Source organism: Prunus mume, linkage group LG3 (assembly GCF_029339155.1).
Source record: "Prunus mume cultivar Tortuosa linkage group LG3, ASM2933915v1, whole genome shotgun sequence".
NCBI classification, from domain to species: Eukaryota; Viridiplantae; Streptophyta; class Magnoliopsida; order Rosales; family Rosaceae; genus Prunus; species Prunus mume.
Window position 1 is genome coordinate 28551205 of NC_142700.1, and position 17349 is coordinate 28568553.

A 17349-nucleotide genomic window follows, 5' to 3' on the forward strand; every position below is an offset into this window, starting at 1 on the left:
AACGGTGTTTCCTGCCGATTGCTGCTCAGTAGGATGTCCGGATGGCCCACGCCTCGAATCTTCTCCGCGGGCTGCCTTTAGCTTTGCCTGCCGTTTCAATAGCTTTGACAATTTTGTTCATCGCCTGACCGACCGCTCGATTGGGGGGTGTGAAGCGGTTAAGAATAGGTTGATCTTGAGGCAGTGCAGAATTTCCTAAAGGCTTCCAATCGAATTGCTCTGCCGTTATCGGTGATAATTGCGTGAGGATTCTATCGATAAAGACAAATGTTCGTCCGGATGAAATCTTCCATTTTGGATGCCGTTATTGTAGCCAAAGGTTCGGTCTCTACCCACTTGGTGAAGTAATCTACACGACAACAAAGATATTTGACTGGCCCTTTCCTTGTGGCATTGGGCCAATCAAGTCCAGCCCCACCGCGAAGGGCCATGGGCTTACGATCGGTGAGAGAGGCTCCGCAATGTTTGAAAGGCGAGGCATTGATACGAGGCGTTTTAGTCGCCTTATGTAAGGCTTTTGACTAGGACGTTCGAATGTTGGTGTAGGGTCGGCCAGAAATACCCTTGCCGGAAGACTTTGTGCACTAGCGATCGGGACCCTGAATGGTCACTGCAGACCCCACTATGGACTTCCGGAAGGACGTAGTCCGCCTGCTCCTTAGTGAGGCATTTCAGATACGGCGTGGTGTAGCCTCGCTTGTACAGGAACATCGTCAATGACGTATATCTTGCCGATCGATAACGGCTTCACGAGCTTGAGACTTATCGATCGGCGGGTTCGATCATCAAGAATGTAAATTGGAGACATCCACGTGTCCTTGTACCGTATGGTACCCCTCCCCGTTTCGTGCTTGGTGGGATAATATTTCCACCGGCACTTTTTTTCGATCTTATCGTTGATTCCGAAGCTAACGCGAGAGTCCATCGGTGTGGTTGCTCGACTGAGGATCGCCAAATCTCGTAAGCCGGAACTTTGTAGGAGTTCGTGGGCTGCCGATAGGTCGGCGGACATGGAGCATCCTTTGCTGCGAAGTCCACCATTATTTGATTCACTATGAGTGAGTCACCGTGAATGCTGATTTTTTGGCGCTCATGCTCTTAGCTAGCCGTAGGCGACCAAGAGGGCCTCATACTCGCCTCGTTGTTAGAGGTTACGAAGTTGAATCGAGGTCATATTCAACTTTGCACCTATCGTAGTTAACACCAAACCGCGACGCATCCTTGTTTGTTTGCCAAGCCGTCAACGTGCAGGACCCATAAAGGTATCGAAGGATCAAAGCGATCGGCATCCATGTTTCTGGTTCAGTAATGTGTAACAGCTGCTCGAGAGGGTGCTTCCGGGTGCGGGTGTGAGCTCGGAGATAAAATCGGCGATGGCTTGACCTTTCTCTGCAGGCCTTGGTTTGAATGTATGTCAAATTCTCCGAGCTCGATCGCCCATTTGACCAACTGCGAAGTTTCGCTTTTGAAGTACTTGCCGAGGGCTGATTGGTCGAACGTGATCTGTGCTCGAAGTATGGGCGAGCTTCTTGGCGAGACAACAAGGGCAAGGGCCAACTACTCCAAGGGCGGGTACCGAAGCTCCGAGCTTTGAAGAGCCTTGCTGACATAAAAAATTGGTAGTTTTGCCTTCTCCGGCCTCCGTACCAAATCCGAGTTAACGGCAATGCTTGATACCAAAAGGTAGAGGAGGAGAACTTCCCCGAGAAGCGGTTTTGACAACAATGGTGCCCTGCTCATGTAGTCCTTCAAGTCTTGAAATGCTTGGTGGCATTCGGGAGTCCATGCGATATGTTGTTTGCCCCCTTTCAAGGCTTTGAAGAACGGTACGCACTTATCGGTAGCCTTGGAGATGAAGCGTCAGGCGGTGACACGTCTGGTAAGGCTTTGAATGTCCTTCTGCGTCTTTGGCGTTTCCATGTCTATGGCTTTGATTTTCTCGGGATTGGCCTCGATTCCTCTTTGGCTTATCATGAATTCCATGTCGACTATGGCTTTGATTTTCTGGGATTGGCCTCGATTCCTCTTTGGCTGATCATGAATCCGAGAAATTTACCGGAAGATACACCAAAGGCGCACTTTGTTCGGTTCAGCCTCATTTGGTAGTCCTTTAGTATACCGAACATGAGGGCCAGTTTTCCAGATGCCCCCCTGCGTTCGGCTTTTCACCAACATGTCATCGACATATACTTTCATAATGCCGCCGATGTGCTTAGCAAAATTCGTTGACGAGCCATTGATACGCTGCCTCGCGTTCTTCATGCCGAAAGGCATGACATTGTAACAGTACAACCCGCAGTCGGTGATGAATGCCATATGCTCGTTATCGGCGGGTCCATGAAGATCTGGTTGTACCCCAAATAGGCATCATGAAGGTGAGAAGCTCGTGTCTAGCGGTTGCGTCCCACGAGCGGTCAATTCTTGGCAGGGGAAGCTGTCCTTCGACATGCCTTATTCAGTCGGTATAGTCGACACATTCGCCATCCTCCCTTGGCCTTAGAACCATGGCGAGTTGGCAAGCCAAGCGAGTACGTAAGCTTCCTGATAATGCCGATGGCTTTGAGCTTGTCAACCGATGCGCATAGCCTCGCACCGTTCGGCATCGCACGAATGGCGCTTTTGTCTAATGGTTCATGGGCGAGGAGATCGAGCTTGTGGCTAATGACGTCAGTGATATGTCGGGCATTTCATCGTAAGACCAGGCGAAGACCTCCGCCATTGCCGTAAGAAATTGATGAACCGCCTCCGTAGGTCGGGATCGAGGTTGGTGCCGATTTTTACCCACCGATCGGAAAATCCTCGCTCAGATCACCGTTTGAGCTCTTCGGTGCGCTACCGGCATTGGCGTTCCTCTCTTGGGTTGTCGATAGGCCCGCCTCGCTCGGTAGTCCCCTGCACGGACATGGCTTCCATTGGCGGCTTGCAAGCTATCGATTTAAGAAGCGATGGCATAGCACGCTGCGGTCGATTGGTCACCGGATGAGCCTTTGTACCGTTGCGGTAGGGAACTTCATCAGCAACATGTGGGGGGATAAGTAGGCTTTGACTCTTGTGAGTGCCGTTCGTCCTATGATGACGTTGTATGCCATCAGGCGGTCGACAATCGACTGACCTCGTCGTTGTCGGCGATCTCGGCCCGAATGATCATTGGGTCATCGTGGGGTAAATAATCCCTTCTTCTTCTTCTTCTTCACCGATCGTCTTCTATGTCGAAGACTTGGGGGTAGTGAGCGCACGCACATATTGTTTTATTGATCGATTAGAGGGTCTCGCCGAGTGGGGCCTCCACGATCGTCTTGATCATGTTGATCTGCAGATTGGTGTTTGGCGCGGCGCCTCTGCAGCCTGGCGATATATTGGTCCATTTCCCTCGAATCGATCGTTCAACGATCTTCCTCGACTAATGCGGCCTTGATGTTGTGGCTGTTCTTTGGTGGTATCGATGTAACTTGCCGGTATCCCGATTATCCTGCCGATTGGGCTTTTGGTGGTTTGGCTGGATTTGGTCATACTCGTTCATCAAGACGACCTCATATGTCATGTTTAGCGGGGTGAAGACTTCTTGAGCGCGGATCGTGATTCGCAGCGGCTCGGTGGTCGTTGCGACCATACTCCACGCCCCTTCTTGGAGTTACCGCATCGATGATCACGATCATCCTTCCGCTTGTGGCTGCCGATGAATCGTCATCCGCCCGGGATAGCACCTGTTACCGATTCCTCTTGCCGAGAAGGTCCGGGCTTGGAGTTGAAGTATTCGACCTTGGCGTGGATCGCCGCCGCTTCATCGACTCATCATAAGTCGTCGCTTGATCGTGTACTAGGTGCAAAGTGAGAGGACCAAGGCCACTCTTGAAGGTGCCGTAGGCTGCCCTATCGTCCGTCTCCGGGCACCTCAGTACTTATGAGCGCGGCATATTCCGTGGGGTTCTTCTTTCTCTGCCGACGTATGCGGTCGCCAGAGTACAAATGGTCCGCTGGATCATGAAATGATTCAGAAAAATCTGCTTTAGCTCGTCGAATGAGTCTATCGTTCTCGGTTCAAGGCAGTAGAACCGATTCAGGCGACTCCGTGGGAGGATGGGAATAGCGGGCGTTATCCTCATCGCGAGGCCTTTGCATCCTATCGATTGGAAGGAGTGAAAGGTGTGTTAAGGGTCTTCCACGCCGGTGTAAAATGGTATTCATAGCACTGTACTTCTGTCTGGTCTAGACTTTTGATGCGCTCGGTAAAGGGACACGCCGAAGTTTCCCCGTGCGGGCTCTGGGACCGGGTTGGTCGTCCTCCATCTTCGAATTCTCTAGAAGCGAGCACGGATTGCGGGTCTCGGCTTGGGATCTTCTCGAAATATAGTCTTGGAGCTTCTCCTCGGACTCGGTTCTCTTGCCTTCAAAACTCCATGGGAGTTTCCGAGCAAGTAGTGTGACTCGATGCCCTTGGAGGGCATATTCATCGTCGATTCGCCTCGAACCCAAACCCCGGACTTTTGGAGGCGATTTGTCTCTAAGGACCCTCATTCGTGAGTCCCGTAAGCGTCGTTGATCTGGCCCAGGGACCTCTGCTGTTCGGCATCCATGTTGTTGAGCCGATGACGGCAAATCGGCGTAGACTTTCTTTGGTATATGGGCTGGTCCCGAGGGTTGGGACTACCTGTTTGGAAAGCCAGTGTTGCCTTTGCCCCTTTTCCATCTCTTACGATCGGGATTGCGGACTTTGGGAAAGTTACAGATTGAATATTCTGCGTTTCTTCTTGATTAAGCGACCTCGAGTTCGTCTACTCTGGATGTGAGGAGGTTGTTATGTTCTTGGAGCTTGGCCATTTCCTTAGAAGAAATCATTTGAGCCAAGAGCCGCTTCCACCGTAGTCTAAATTACGGAGGGTTTATGAAGAGAGTGCGGTGCGGCTTGCTCCGCTTGGCATCCGTCGATAGTTCGTCTCGGGTAAGAACGATGGTCAGTGGTTCCCATATGTTATTTAGGAATTGTAGGTTGATTATTATCGTTTCCCTGACGGCGCCAAACTGTTGACGCATAAAAATGGTTCGACACTTTCCGGCGCAGCTTAGAGATGTTGGGCCTTCGGTATGCTCTAGGCGTCGGTAGGGCGTTCGATCTGCAAGATAACAAACGCTCGGTAAGACCTAGGGCACCGGTGTGGTACCGGTCGAATGCTCTCAATGCTTAAGTAAGTACGGAGTTAATAAGTTTGAACTATAGATCACTAGGCGGTATGCCGTAAGTTCTGATTGATTACCTCCAAGCTGGGATAGTTGTCCTCTTTTATAAGCCTTAGGAGGTGTGCAATTTGTTTAGAGTTTCGATGTGGGACTGCGGACATCAATTGTGGGACTGCCACGTGTCCCAAGGGGTGAGATTGCCCTAATCGAGCGATCGGTAGCTATGATACCGAAGCTAGGTGCCGAAGGCTCCCATAGCTCTAGTTTGGTCCACGTGTCCGATGGTCATTGGCTGTTCATTTTGGTATAAATAGATCTCATTACATACCAATAAAAAGCACCTATGATTGTAAATTTGGGAAGCATGTTGCTCAAGACTTTTCGGTGTTGATGTAAACACTTTCTTTGACTGTTTTGTCAAAATCATCCTTCCCCGAGGTATTCCTCATTTGTGCTATGGCCTTATCAATTGCTGGAATGCATTCAAACAACTTAACGCCTTTCCTCAAGTAATCTTTCAAAAACTTGTTTATACACTCCACGCATTAAGTAGTGCACATACCACCGAAAAACGTGGGTCTAAGGCGTGATTTTGCCTACACATCTCATTTTGCATACATCATTTGCAGCCATTCCTTTGGTTTATGTGTAGTAACTTTGTCCTCCAAAAACTCCCATTTCTTTTCAAACTAATTGAGTGTAATTGGTTCCCAAAGATATGCTTGAAATGATCTTACCATTTCTTCATTATTTAAGCTATTATGTGCATTCCGTTAGTATTGATGTTGGCTTCTTGCCTTTCATGGAGGATATGAATGTCTCCAATAACTACTTTTATGTTCCAAAGGTCTCGTCAAGCAATAGGGCATAGCCAACACTCTCCTGGTGGTTGTTTGAACCAACAAATAATACTATAGGCTTGTCATACATATTGGTTTTGTATGTGCTGTCAAATATGAGAACGTCTCCAGAGGCAACATAATCAAAAAGTGAAGTAGAGTCTCTCCAAAACAAGTTAGCAAGCCTATTCTCCTCATCTACACTGAACTTACAAAAAAATTCAAGATCCACTGACACTTTCGCTTTCATGTAGGCGAGTGTAGCTTTAGTGTCACTGTCTAACAATATTTCCCTACGTGATGCATCCAACTTCTTCCTTAAGGATCCAAGTCCTCAGTTCATGCATTAATGGAGGCTTAAATCCTACACCATATGAGGCAATCCCTTCCACCATAGTTAGCCAAAATGGATCATTTACAATATTAAATGGGAGTGCTCTAGAGAAGAAAAAATGACCAATCTTTTGACAAACTTCCTTTCTTTCTTCTTGTTTGTATGCTGAATTTAATGTACTTTGTCGAGCTTCTAAAGTGACAAATCAATCCATTGGTCATTTTGATATAGGTTGTGCTTTAAGAGCCTCATCAACTGCAACACTCCTAGTTCCGGGGATTCCATATTCTTCATCCAATGAAGTTTCCATACTCTGAGCCCCTCCTCATGGATCATCCCCAATCTCTCTAAGCATTTCATTATTCTTTCTTTTTTCAAACTGAAAATTTTTCAAAGTTGCGGCACACTATTTTTTCACATGCTCAGGAACTTTCTTACATGGTTGCAAACCATGATGAGTTTGACCCAAATGATGCTTAAGTCTAAAAATTCATCCACTGCATCTTTGATCACAAAATGTGATTCTCAAGTATTTTTCCCCCCTATTTCTTTTGCGTACTTCGATGCAGGATCTTTTCGATTCATAGCTATAAAACAACACCATTAATATTTCTAAGATGCAAGTATGATGCGTGTACGTCAAATTTCTACTATATCACATAAAACGAATAAGATAAATAATATATTGAAGAAAAAAAAAATTTATATGGAACTTCAAATTACAGTTGCGAAGAATTACAGAGAAAAATAAAATGGCTTACTTGCAATTAAAAGATGAAGAGAATTCTTGAAATTGATGGAGATTCCTAGTAAGGGTAGAAATTAGGCTTGTACTATACCATATATATATATATATATATATATATATATAAGGCCATGTGTTAATATATTAATTTAGAAAAGAAAAGAAAAGAAAAGGTAAGTAGAATAAAGCTACAGCCAGCCAGTTGGAGTTTATCTATATATATAAAGCAAAAGGCAGAGAATATTGAAACATTCAAAATACCAGAAAATGTCTTTGGTCAATTCAAAATTAAGAATTGAAATTATCAATTAAATGAGGATAATATGGTAAATTCACATTTTTTTTTCATATTTTTTAAAAAATAAAAATAAAAACAAAATCAAATAATAAGTCATATTTTTATGAAACATAACTACCCATATTATCTTTTCTTAATTCCAAAAATAAAAGAAAAAAGAAAAAAGAAAACCAATTGGTACATGCGTGAACATGTGCCAAAGGGCTAGTTACAATAAAAAAAGGCATAAACTTGGGTTTATTTTTTGTTTTTGCAAAACACTCCGAGTGAAATGACGTCGTTTCATTTAAATTTTTCTAAAATACTGCAATCGAAACGACGCTGTTTCATTACAATAAACTTCTATAAAAAACACGCGAGTCGTCTTCCTCAGAGTCGCATCCAATTTGCGGACTCGCAAAATTTCTTGGGTTGAGCGTCGGTTGGCGCTCTAGCTCCGCCTCCTCCGCCTTCCTCGCAGGCGTGCAACTCGCGAGCCATGACCTCGGGTGATTTCCTGCCGCCTCGCTCGCATGCCTTTGAAAACACAGGTAAACTGTAGATTAGTCTACCATTTAGTAGATTATGAGGTGAAACTTTATGGAAAACATAAGCTGGTCTGCAAAAAGGTTGTTGGCTCTGTTTTTCTGTATTATGCTAAATTACAAACTTGGATGGTATTCTTAACTATGTGCTAGTTATAGGTCTCGAATTTATATGGAAAGAGTTTATATTTCTTTCTTGTTTTAGAGTTATCTCATGCATGTATGTTGATAGAGTTATCTCATGTTTTCAAAAAGGCTTCTTGTTTCATGGTTGATTCCACTTTATGCTAAAAGCTCTCCCCTTGAAATAATACACAAGAGCCAACTGGCCTTTATTGTGATTTGTAATTGAGACTTTTATCTTTGGTTCATTGGGTCATATGGTACTGACATTCTAATTTTTCTTTGATAGATTTGTCAAGTCTGTCATTAACAATATGGCTGATATGTCATCATTTATCTGAAGTTGGACAACAGGACCTTATTCTCGACAGAGGATAATTCTGAGATAAAAGTTGCATAGTCCTTCATAACACAGACATCTGATGTATTCCCAATTGAAGATGGCTTCTGAGGACAAAGATCTTGTGGAAATCTTAGAGGAGCATAACCAAATTGACATTGCCAAATATATCAATTATGTGAGTGCCCCACAGGCAGGTGCTTTTGCAACATTTTCTCGTACCACGCGCGACACGTTTAAAGGCAAAACAGTCTTGGAGCTTAGATATGAAGCGTATGTGCCCATGGCACTATGGTGCATGAAGTCCATTTGTTCATCTGCTAGATCATCCTGGAATCTCCTCTCCATTGCAGTGGCCCACTGCCTCGGCCCAGTTCTAGTTGGTGAGACAAGTGTTTTCATTGCAGTCTCAGCCGTTCATTGGGCTGATGCATTGGATGCTTGTAAATTTGTGATTGATGAGATAAAGGCATCAGTTCCAATATGGAAGAAGGAGGTTTACAGTAATGGAGAGGTTTGGAAGGAGAATTCAGAGTTCCTGGAGCGAAGGCTGGATCTTGGGAAAAAAGATGAGATGTGGAATGAAAAAGAAATTGAAGTTGAAGTTGAGAGGCATACTAGGAAGAGCTGTTGTGGGGCTAAGGTAAAGGTCATTGAGGAAGGAGATAAAAAATGAAGCTGAGCAAAGCTTCTATTGATTTATGTCTAGGAAAGATTTTCTCTGTCATAATGAAATGTAACTCTTTAAAACCTAATAATCTTCGTTTTATATAATAAGAATAGGAACCTGGAGATAACTTTGGCACTTCATGTCTCTTTTTGTGGGTTGTACACTCTATGATCTGCTTGCTTGGTTAAGTCACAAATTGTTGAACTACTCTGCTTCCGAGTTTTGGTTATTTCTTCGGACATCTCATGCATTTTATTTGAAAACAAAACAAGACACTAGTTAATTTCAGGACATGTCTAATCAATTTCACCCTATATGTTTTCTCTGATAGAATTAGCTCTGAGGGTTCAGAACGTCAGTTCCAAGAAATATTATCTGCTTTGTTGGAAATTTCTCACAAATGTATAGGTAAGTACTTAGGAATTCTTTCTAGGTAGCTTTCTCTATGGACTAGATACATTTTAGCTTGGAATTCTTGTTGTAAACAAAAATGAAATAGGGCATGGTGGTTTAGGAGTTAAAAAACTACAAAATTTTAACTAGCAAAATTGGATAATGGGACAGTTACTTGAAAATACTTGAGACATAATTCTTTCTTTCAAGTATTTTCAAGCTGCAAAACTTATGCTAAAAGGAATTAGATGAGAAATGTATTAAATTATGGACGTTTAATTGCATATTTATGCTTTCCTTTGAAGTATGGAGACACATGAAGCTGAAGCAATTGGTTAAGGTGAAGATAAACATCAACTTCATACAAATCCATTGACATACACATGGTGAGAAAGGACCAGACCAAGAACTTGGTGGCATTAGCATTTAAAGGAATATCGTGTTTGAAATGTGCCCTAAGAGCCAATACATTTGATGTAATCTCCTTAGAATACATTTCATAAATAAAGGGCAAACTTATTTTGTTATCTTTTACATCGTGTAAAGAAACAAATGTCCAGGGTGTGCTAAATAAGAGATAAAGTAATCTAAAGAAGATTAGATTCATGAGACCTCTAATATCTAACTGTAGTACCCCAAAATGTTCCTAATCATAGGTTATCAAATGGGCATTGATAAACTGTCAAGATTAGCATATATTATGTATGCTCAATTGGGAGAATGGTTAGTCTCAAACCATTTGTGTAGTTGACACTAATACAAGTATGTGGGTGTTCATTAGTGAATGAGTACATTGAACGCAATCAATTGTAGTTCTCGTATGGAGTATTTATCTATATGTCAAACGAGAACTCATAGTTGCAATAATGCAAATTAGTCTTTAGACCTGAGGCATCATGGTTGTCCTGTGATGCGTTATTGATCTTTGATAGCTCTTAAAGGCAAGCCGTAAAAGATTTGTCTAAAGTGTTGTTGGGATCTCTTAATTCATCATAGGGGCATGTGAATGTACAATAAGTAATCTCTACTTTTGATATAGAAAGAGAATGTTTCAAGATGTGATTCAGCAAATCTTTGGCCGAAGTATTTGAACATGATTTAGAAAGTGTTTTTAATCATGTTCTATTGAATCACATGAGGTTAATCATATTAGGGGTTTGACATTATCAATCCGTACCCTAAAAATATGATTGGAAACATTGTATAAGAGAAGGACCGTATTGCATTGCAATTCCAACTGAATAGGTTCTTTGTCTATTATAATTAGCTTGGGTAGCCATGATATGTTGCTAGATGTCACTCTTAGCTTGTGGAAGTCCTAAGATTGATTGTGATCATTAATGAGAAGCCCAAATGGTTGGGTATCAAGGCCAAGGGCTTTATACACCTAAATATTATGGTTTAAGTGTCATAAGGCCCAATTTTGGAAGCCCAATGGGGTTTGTCCGAAAATGCTTAAGTAGATGTGTATGGGAATTGTTTCCATAAGCTAAACTACACACAAACACAATCCAACATTAACCGAATAGGTTTGGGAGATTAAAGAGAGATAAAAAGAGAGTTTTCATGAGTGAAATACTTTCATCTTTCAAAGTGGTTTAGATTGAAACCAATCTTGAGATTCTTGCACTAGCATTCTTGTATTCTCAAGATACTCCTTCTCATCTCAAGGTTCCATTGGTGTCGAGACTTAGAGGCCATATCCTTTTGTGGCTCACAAGTTGGAGAAAGATCAAAGAGGAGATCAACAGAGGGAAATCATCAAGAGAAGACCAAAACACAACTTGGTTCATATTATAGCATCAAGGGTAATTAATACTTATCCTTTTCTCTTGTACTTTACTTTATGAAATCATATCAATGTTCATGGCTTAAGATACCTGAAAGAAGTTTGTCTTTGAATTTAAACAACCACCATATTCTTCCGCTGCGATTAATTTGATTAAATGCAAGTTTAATATTCAAATGAACTTCTTAAAAATGTTTTAAAACCAACAATTGGTATCAGAACTATAGGTCATGAACTTGATATGTTTCTAGGGTTTAGAGATGCATATATATGAGTTGCAAATTCATTTAAAAGTATAGTAGTTATACTTGATTTATTTTGATATGATTGGATAAAAATCAAATGGAGTGGAAAAGGGTTTTTTGGGATTTTGAATTTCCGGTTTTATGTTTTGATGATTGATGCTCTCTTTGTATGCATATATGTATGTATGAACACTAGAGCATGGTTGCATTAAAACCCCACGATTTTAACTTCATGAAATATTTGATATTAAGAGCATGAGATGGTTAAAATGGAATATGGATTTTTCCGGAAATTGCATGAACATTCATATTAGTTCATATGTGTGTTCTTGGTGTTCTTGATGTTCTTGTTATAGGATCTTTTTGATCCATAAGTTAGGTGACTATTTGTGGTGGTTGTGTTAGTGGATTTTTCCACCAAAATAGGTCAAAAGATGATGATGATGTTTTATTATAAAATTGAGAGTTTTCAAAAATGTTTCCACTTGATAAACATCTACCCACCACACTAAAATTAATAAGATTACTTTAGTGAGTGTGTAGGGTCTATTTAGATGTAAATGTTAGTGATTTGATATAAAATGCAAAAGTTGATCAAATTATTCTTATCACTAATTATTTACTAACCACACTAAAATTAATTTTGATCACTTTGGTGAGTGTGGTTGGCCTACCTAGTCACATTCATGATTATCCACCTAATTGGAATAATTATAATCACCACTTTGTGTTATACAAATGCATGCTTTAACCCCACACCCTAGTGGATCATCATTGGATCCATTATTAATTGTTGAATAGTTTTGGACCTAGTTGCAATATATGATATGTGTAACTATGCTTAAAAGGTTTCCACAATTACATTTACTATTGTAGTAAAATGTTTTCACTCCATTGTAAATTTATTTTGTTTGAATATGGTTACCACTTGAATTAAACCCATATGTATGTATGCAACCCAAGAGCACGTTTTACATTGCTAGTTTAATTGTTTTAAGCGTTTAAATAATTAAAGGATGGTTATGGACTTAGACCAAACAATTGAGCTATGTGATTGGCTGCTTATTGGATATGTATTCGATTTTGATTGGCTATGTAAAAATGAAATGGCTTTCATGCCTAATTTATTTTATGCAAGCGTAATTAAAATGAATCACCTTCCAAGACCATGATCCAACATGGTGCACTACACCAAAACTTGTATTCAACAACGGCTAATCAACGTTGTGAATGTCTTTTGACAACATGTTTGCGAATGTCGTGTACCTTGATGTTGTTAAAAGTCTTACACTTTTAACAACATCTCTTTGATGTTGTCGTACATATCAATGCACGCTCTTTAAACTTATTTCACAACATTCAAAAACTTATATGATAACGTTCTGAAGATGTGGTAAAAACTACCACCATCTTATTATTTTAACATCTTACGAGCGTTGCAGATCAAGTTTTAACAACACTCTTTCAACGTTGTCAAATTGTTCACAACGTGAATATGAGCGTTGTCAAATCCTAATTTTTTTATAATTAAAAAAATCTATAATTCCTTTTCATCCAAAACATGTTCAAGGTTTGTGTCATTTCTGCAAAACACATAATATCATCATTTCTGCACACACATAATATCATCCATACAACTTCCATCAATATAATTCATAAAGTTAAATAACTTTCACATATGTATATATAAAAAATAAAAGCATTAACACTCCTACAATTAACTATCTGTACAAGTCAACAATTTTAACTAAATTAGCACAACGATTCAAGGTCAAAGTCTTTCCAAATTCAGCGCTCAAATCCAAGGTAAGATCCTACTATACTATCAAATCCTTTGAGTATTTGCTGGTGATTTGAGAGCTGCACTAAAAATTCCTCAAGCCATATGCTGCAGGCCTCTTATATTACCCCTTCTACAAATGCAATAGCTGATGAGATACCATTTTCAGCATTCTCTGTCTCCACCATATATGTAACCTTTTGACACACAAAAGCCAATTTCAATATTGACCAAAAGAGTAGGGAGGTCATGAAAGCAACATAATTAAACCCAAAACACAGTAAGCAACCATTCTTAAAGTGTTGGTCATAAGATGATGTACTTTTTCTACCATGAATTTGTACAATTACAAAGCAAATATTAAAACTAAATTCGTACACAATTGAGCTTGTACACATTGATCAACTGGCTCAATGTACAAAGGACTTTAATTTTTATTGTTTAGTATCTATTACCTGCCATAAATGCATATATACACATATAGTGTCTACAAACAACAGAGAGAATTGAACGAAGTCTGGAAATTCAAAAGAACAGCTTACCTCCAGTGCTATATGATTCTTTGTATACAAATAGCTTTAGCAATATCATTTAGTCTGGCATTGAAAACAAGATCAAAAAAGCAATCTACACAAGAATATATAAGTAGTCTATTATATAGTAGAGTAAGATAATAAAAAACCAAGTAGAGATCATATTCACCAAAACCAGAGAGCATGGTATCTGTCAGAGAATAAATTTATAAGAAACCTTACCCTTTTTTTTAGCACAATTACTAACTAAAAAACATGCACGACTCTGTACTAATGGGCCATAAGCTTCAAGATAGAATTTGTGTAAACAGTAAGAGGAATTTTATAAACAAACCTCACAGATTTTTTTCAAAACAAATAAGATTACCATGAGAATATTTGGGAAGGATGCACCATCAATTTTTCATATTGAATTTTTAGGCTAGAATCTTGAAGAAAAAAAAAAATGAGTGTGAGAGAGACAGGGAGATTTAGATGTCGATTGGGTTTTTGTGGGTAGATTTGGGGTTGGGGTTGGTTTAGGAGATTTGGATTGGTTGTAGAGGGGGCTGTGTTCACTAGTTTTTAGAAGAGAAAGGTTGGATTGCAGGTGGTGGGGGTTGTTGGAGAGAGAAGGTTGGGAACAAAGATGGTTACAAGAGATGAGAGAGAATGTTAGAGGGTTTGGGAGGTTTGAAAGGCCATGGAGATTGGATATGAAAGAGAACAACAGAAAAAGAGAGAGCATGAATTTTGGCATGGCACCCATTTTTCTGTTTAACATTTCGTTCAGCACCAAAATATTTGCATTTGGAGCTGAAATATTTTAATATTAAAAGTATTTCTTTCAACAACGTTCACTGAATGTTGTAAAATAATAATTCACAACGCACACCAGAATGTTGTATATGTTTTACAAGAAACACAATGCTCATAGGAATGTTGTATATGTGAAACGGCATTTCACAACGAGCACATGAATGTTGCGCTATCCATTTAACCACATCATATTTGCACATTGTAATTTTGATATTCGATATTTGGCTTTCAGTTTGATATTTTGTTTAGATTGGCATTTGGGGTTGAAATATTTTAATATAAAAAGGATTTCACAACGTTCAAACAAATGTTGTATATGTCTACGAGGAACCACAACGAGCACATGAACGTTGTACATGTTTAACATGAACTACAACGTGCGGATGAACGTTGTATATGTTTAACAGGAACCATAACGAGCACATGAACGTTGTATATATAAAGTAGTATTTCACAACGTACACATCAATGTTGTGCTATCAATTTTTAACAACATCATATTTACACGTTGCGAAAGGATATTTAGCAATACAATATGACAACATGCACTATATGAACGTTGTTGATTACTAGTTTTAACAACGTTCAAACTAGACGTTGTAATTTTTTGCGTTGTCGTATCTAGTTTTTATTGTAGTTGCAATGTTCGGTAATGACAATAAATTAACCAATTAGTAGTACCAAGTATTCTCACTATCTCAAGCAAATGGTTTCTAAAATATTTAGTGGGAATATTATGTGCTAATATGTTGCATAGGGAACCATTTAATGAGATTAGATAGGCAATTTTAACAGGATTAAAATTGGATTAAAATGAGACCAATTTAACTACCCTCAAAGCAATATTAAGTTGATAAGCGAAATGACACTTTGAATGCTATTTTGTGGCCTTCCACTGTGGTAGTCTCTTATTGGGTGGCACATTTACACCTTATTGGACCTCAGTGAGGCAACATCCAGTACTTGTAACCATACAAGGGAAGCCTATTACACATACTTGATGTAGTGCGGATAGATAACGAGTGTGTCCAACAAACTGTTAGGTTGAGGACATACTTGAAACCCTATACCCACAAGCATGGTGGGAATAACTTAACTAAGACAAACGAAACTAACAAACTATTAGGTTGAGGTCTAGTTCTCTAGAGGCCATAGTGATGGGTATTCACATTAATGATGTGATTAGATAAGAGTATCCTCTCATTAGTATCATGGCAATCTAACAAACTGTTAGGTTGAGGAAAACTATGTGAAAGTGAGACTCCTATCCCCACTAAGAGTTTCAACGGAAACTCTCGGATTTTAGGAGGGATATGAAATTTGCCAAAAATAGTAGGAGCTAACATCATGACTTAAAGACCCTAAATCCTTGGTAGAAGATTAATCTAAACTAAAATTTGTTTACGTTGTTGCGGAATTTTCAAATGGCCGTTAAAAACCCAATCTCATCGATACTTAACAATTACATCTGTGGGAGCAAATTTCGTCCCACTAGAATATTCGCCAAAGATTCCTTCGTCTTCTCCACTTCTCTTTCTCCCTGCAAAACAGATCGGGGTAAAAGGACCACACCCGAGGGGTGTTGGCCAAAGGCCCTCCGATGCCTAAGTTAGGTAGGGTATTTCAAGGAAAATCGGGTGGCCGGAGCCGTGTGTGGTGGCCGGAGCCTTGTGTTAGAGAGAGAAAGAAAATGGTGGCTAGGGTTTGTGAGAAATAATTTCTGCAGAGTTTCGGTAGGAATTTAGACGTACCTTGACCTTTGTGCGTAAGTATTTATAATGGTCTCAGAGATTAGGGTTTGGAGGAATAATTCCATAGATGGAAGGGAATTATTCCTCCCCTATTTGGAATTGATTTGATTAATTAGGGATTTGATTTATTATGGTAAATCAAATCCCTAATAAATATGGTAGGTATCAGATCAAATCCTAATTTAATTAGGTAACTCCTCATTTAATTGGGAATTGGGGTAGGAATCAAATCAATTCCCAACTTAATTAGGTAATTCTCAATTTAATTGGGTAACTCCCAATTAAATTGAGTAACTCCCAATTAGGTTGAGTAATTCCCAATTAGGTCAAATAATCCCCAAATGGAAGGAATTATTTGACCTAGGGTATGATTTAATTCGGTTCACAAATGCCCCCCAGCTTCTGCATGGCACGTGGTGTCATGTAGGAGATGTGAATTGTTGTTGGGCTGTCTAGTCAGAATAGCCAGGCTTCCTCCTTGGATTTGGGCTCTGAATAGAGGAGGCTTTGACTTGCCAACTGGTCTTTGACTTGGTGTCCACCTATAACTAAGTGGAGGCAAGGCGGCTTTCTTCTTTGGCAGTGGCAGTTTGGGTCGGCTTATTTGTGGTTGATCCAAACTACTTCAATTCCTTCTTCTTTTTGTGTCACGAACTAGGAACAATATGAGTCAAGGCGATCATGTGTGGAGCACGGACATGTTAGAAGTCAGCGGCAGATGGGTAGGGGAGGTTGGCGACGGTCCGCTCATTCCTCTCACCTACTGTGATGGTAAGTTGCATCCCTTTGATCTGCTACAGATTGCCATGGAATTCTTTGTTATGTGTTTGACTGACTTCTGTCTCATGCTTGTAGAAAATGACATCCACAAGAAGCTCGATCTCGGCCCAGACACGACCAATGTTCATCAAGCTTTGAACGTCCTTGCCAGGTTACGTGGATTGCGCTGGTTCTTTGAGTGAACATCGAAGGAGGCTGATGGTCTGCCCCAGCCGAAGATATTGAAAGATGG

The 17349-nt window shown here is 40.3% G+C and overlaps 1 pseudogene; it reads left to right on the plus strand.

Annotated features, from left to right (window-relative positions):
• The first annotated feature begins 8231 nt into the window (after nucleotides 1–8231).
• On the plus strand, nucleotides 8232–9255 carry LOC103326908 (molybdopterin synthase catalytic subunit pseudogene; annotated as a pseudogene).
• The last annotated feature ends 8094 nt before the right edge of the window (nucleotides 9256–17349 follow it).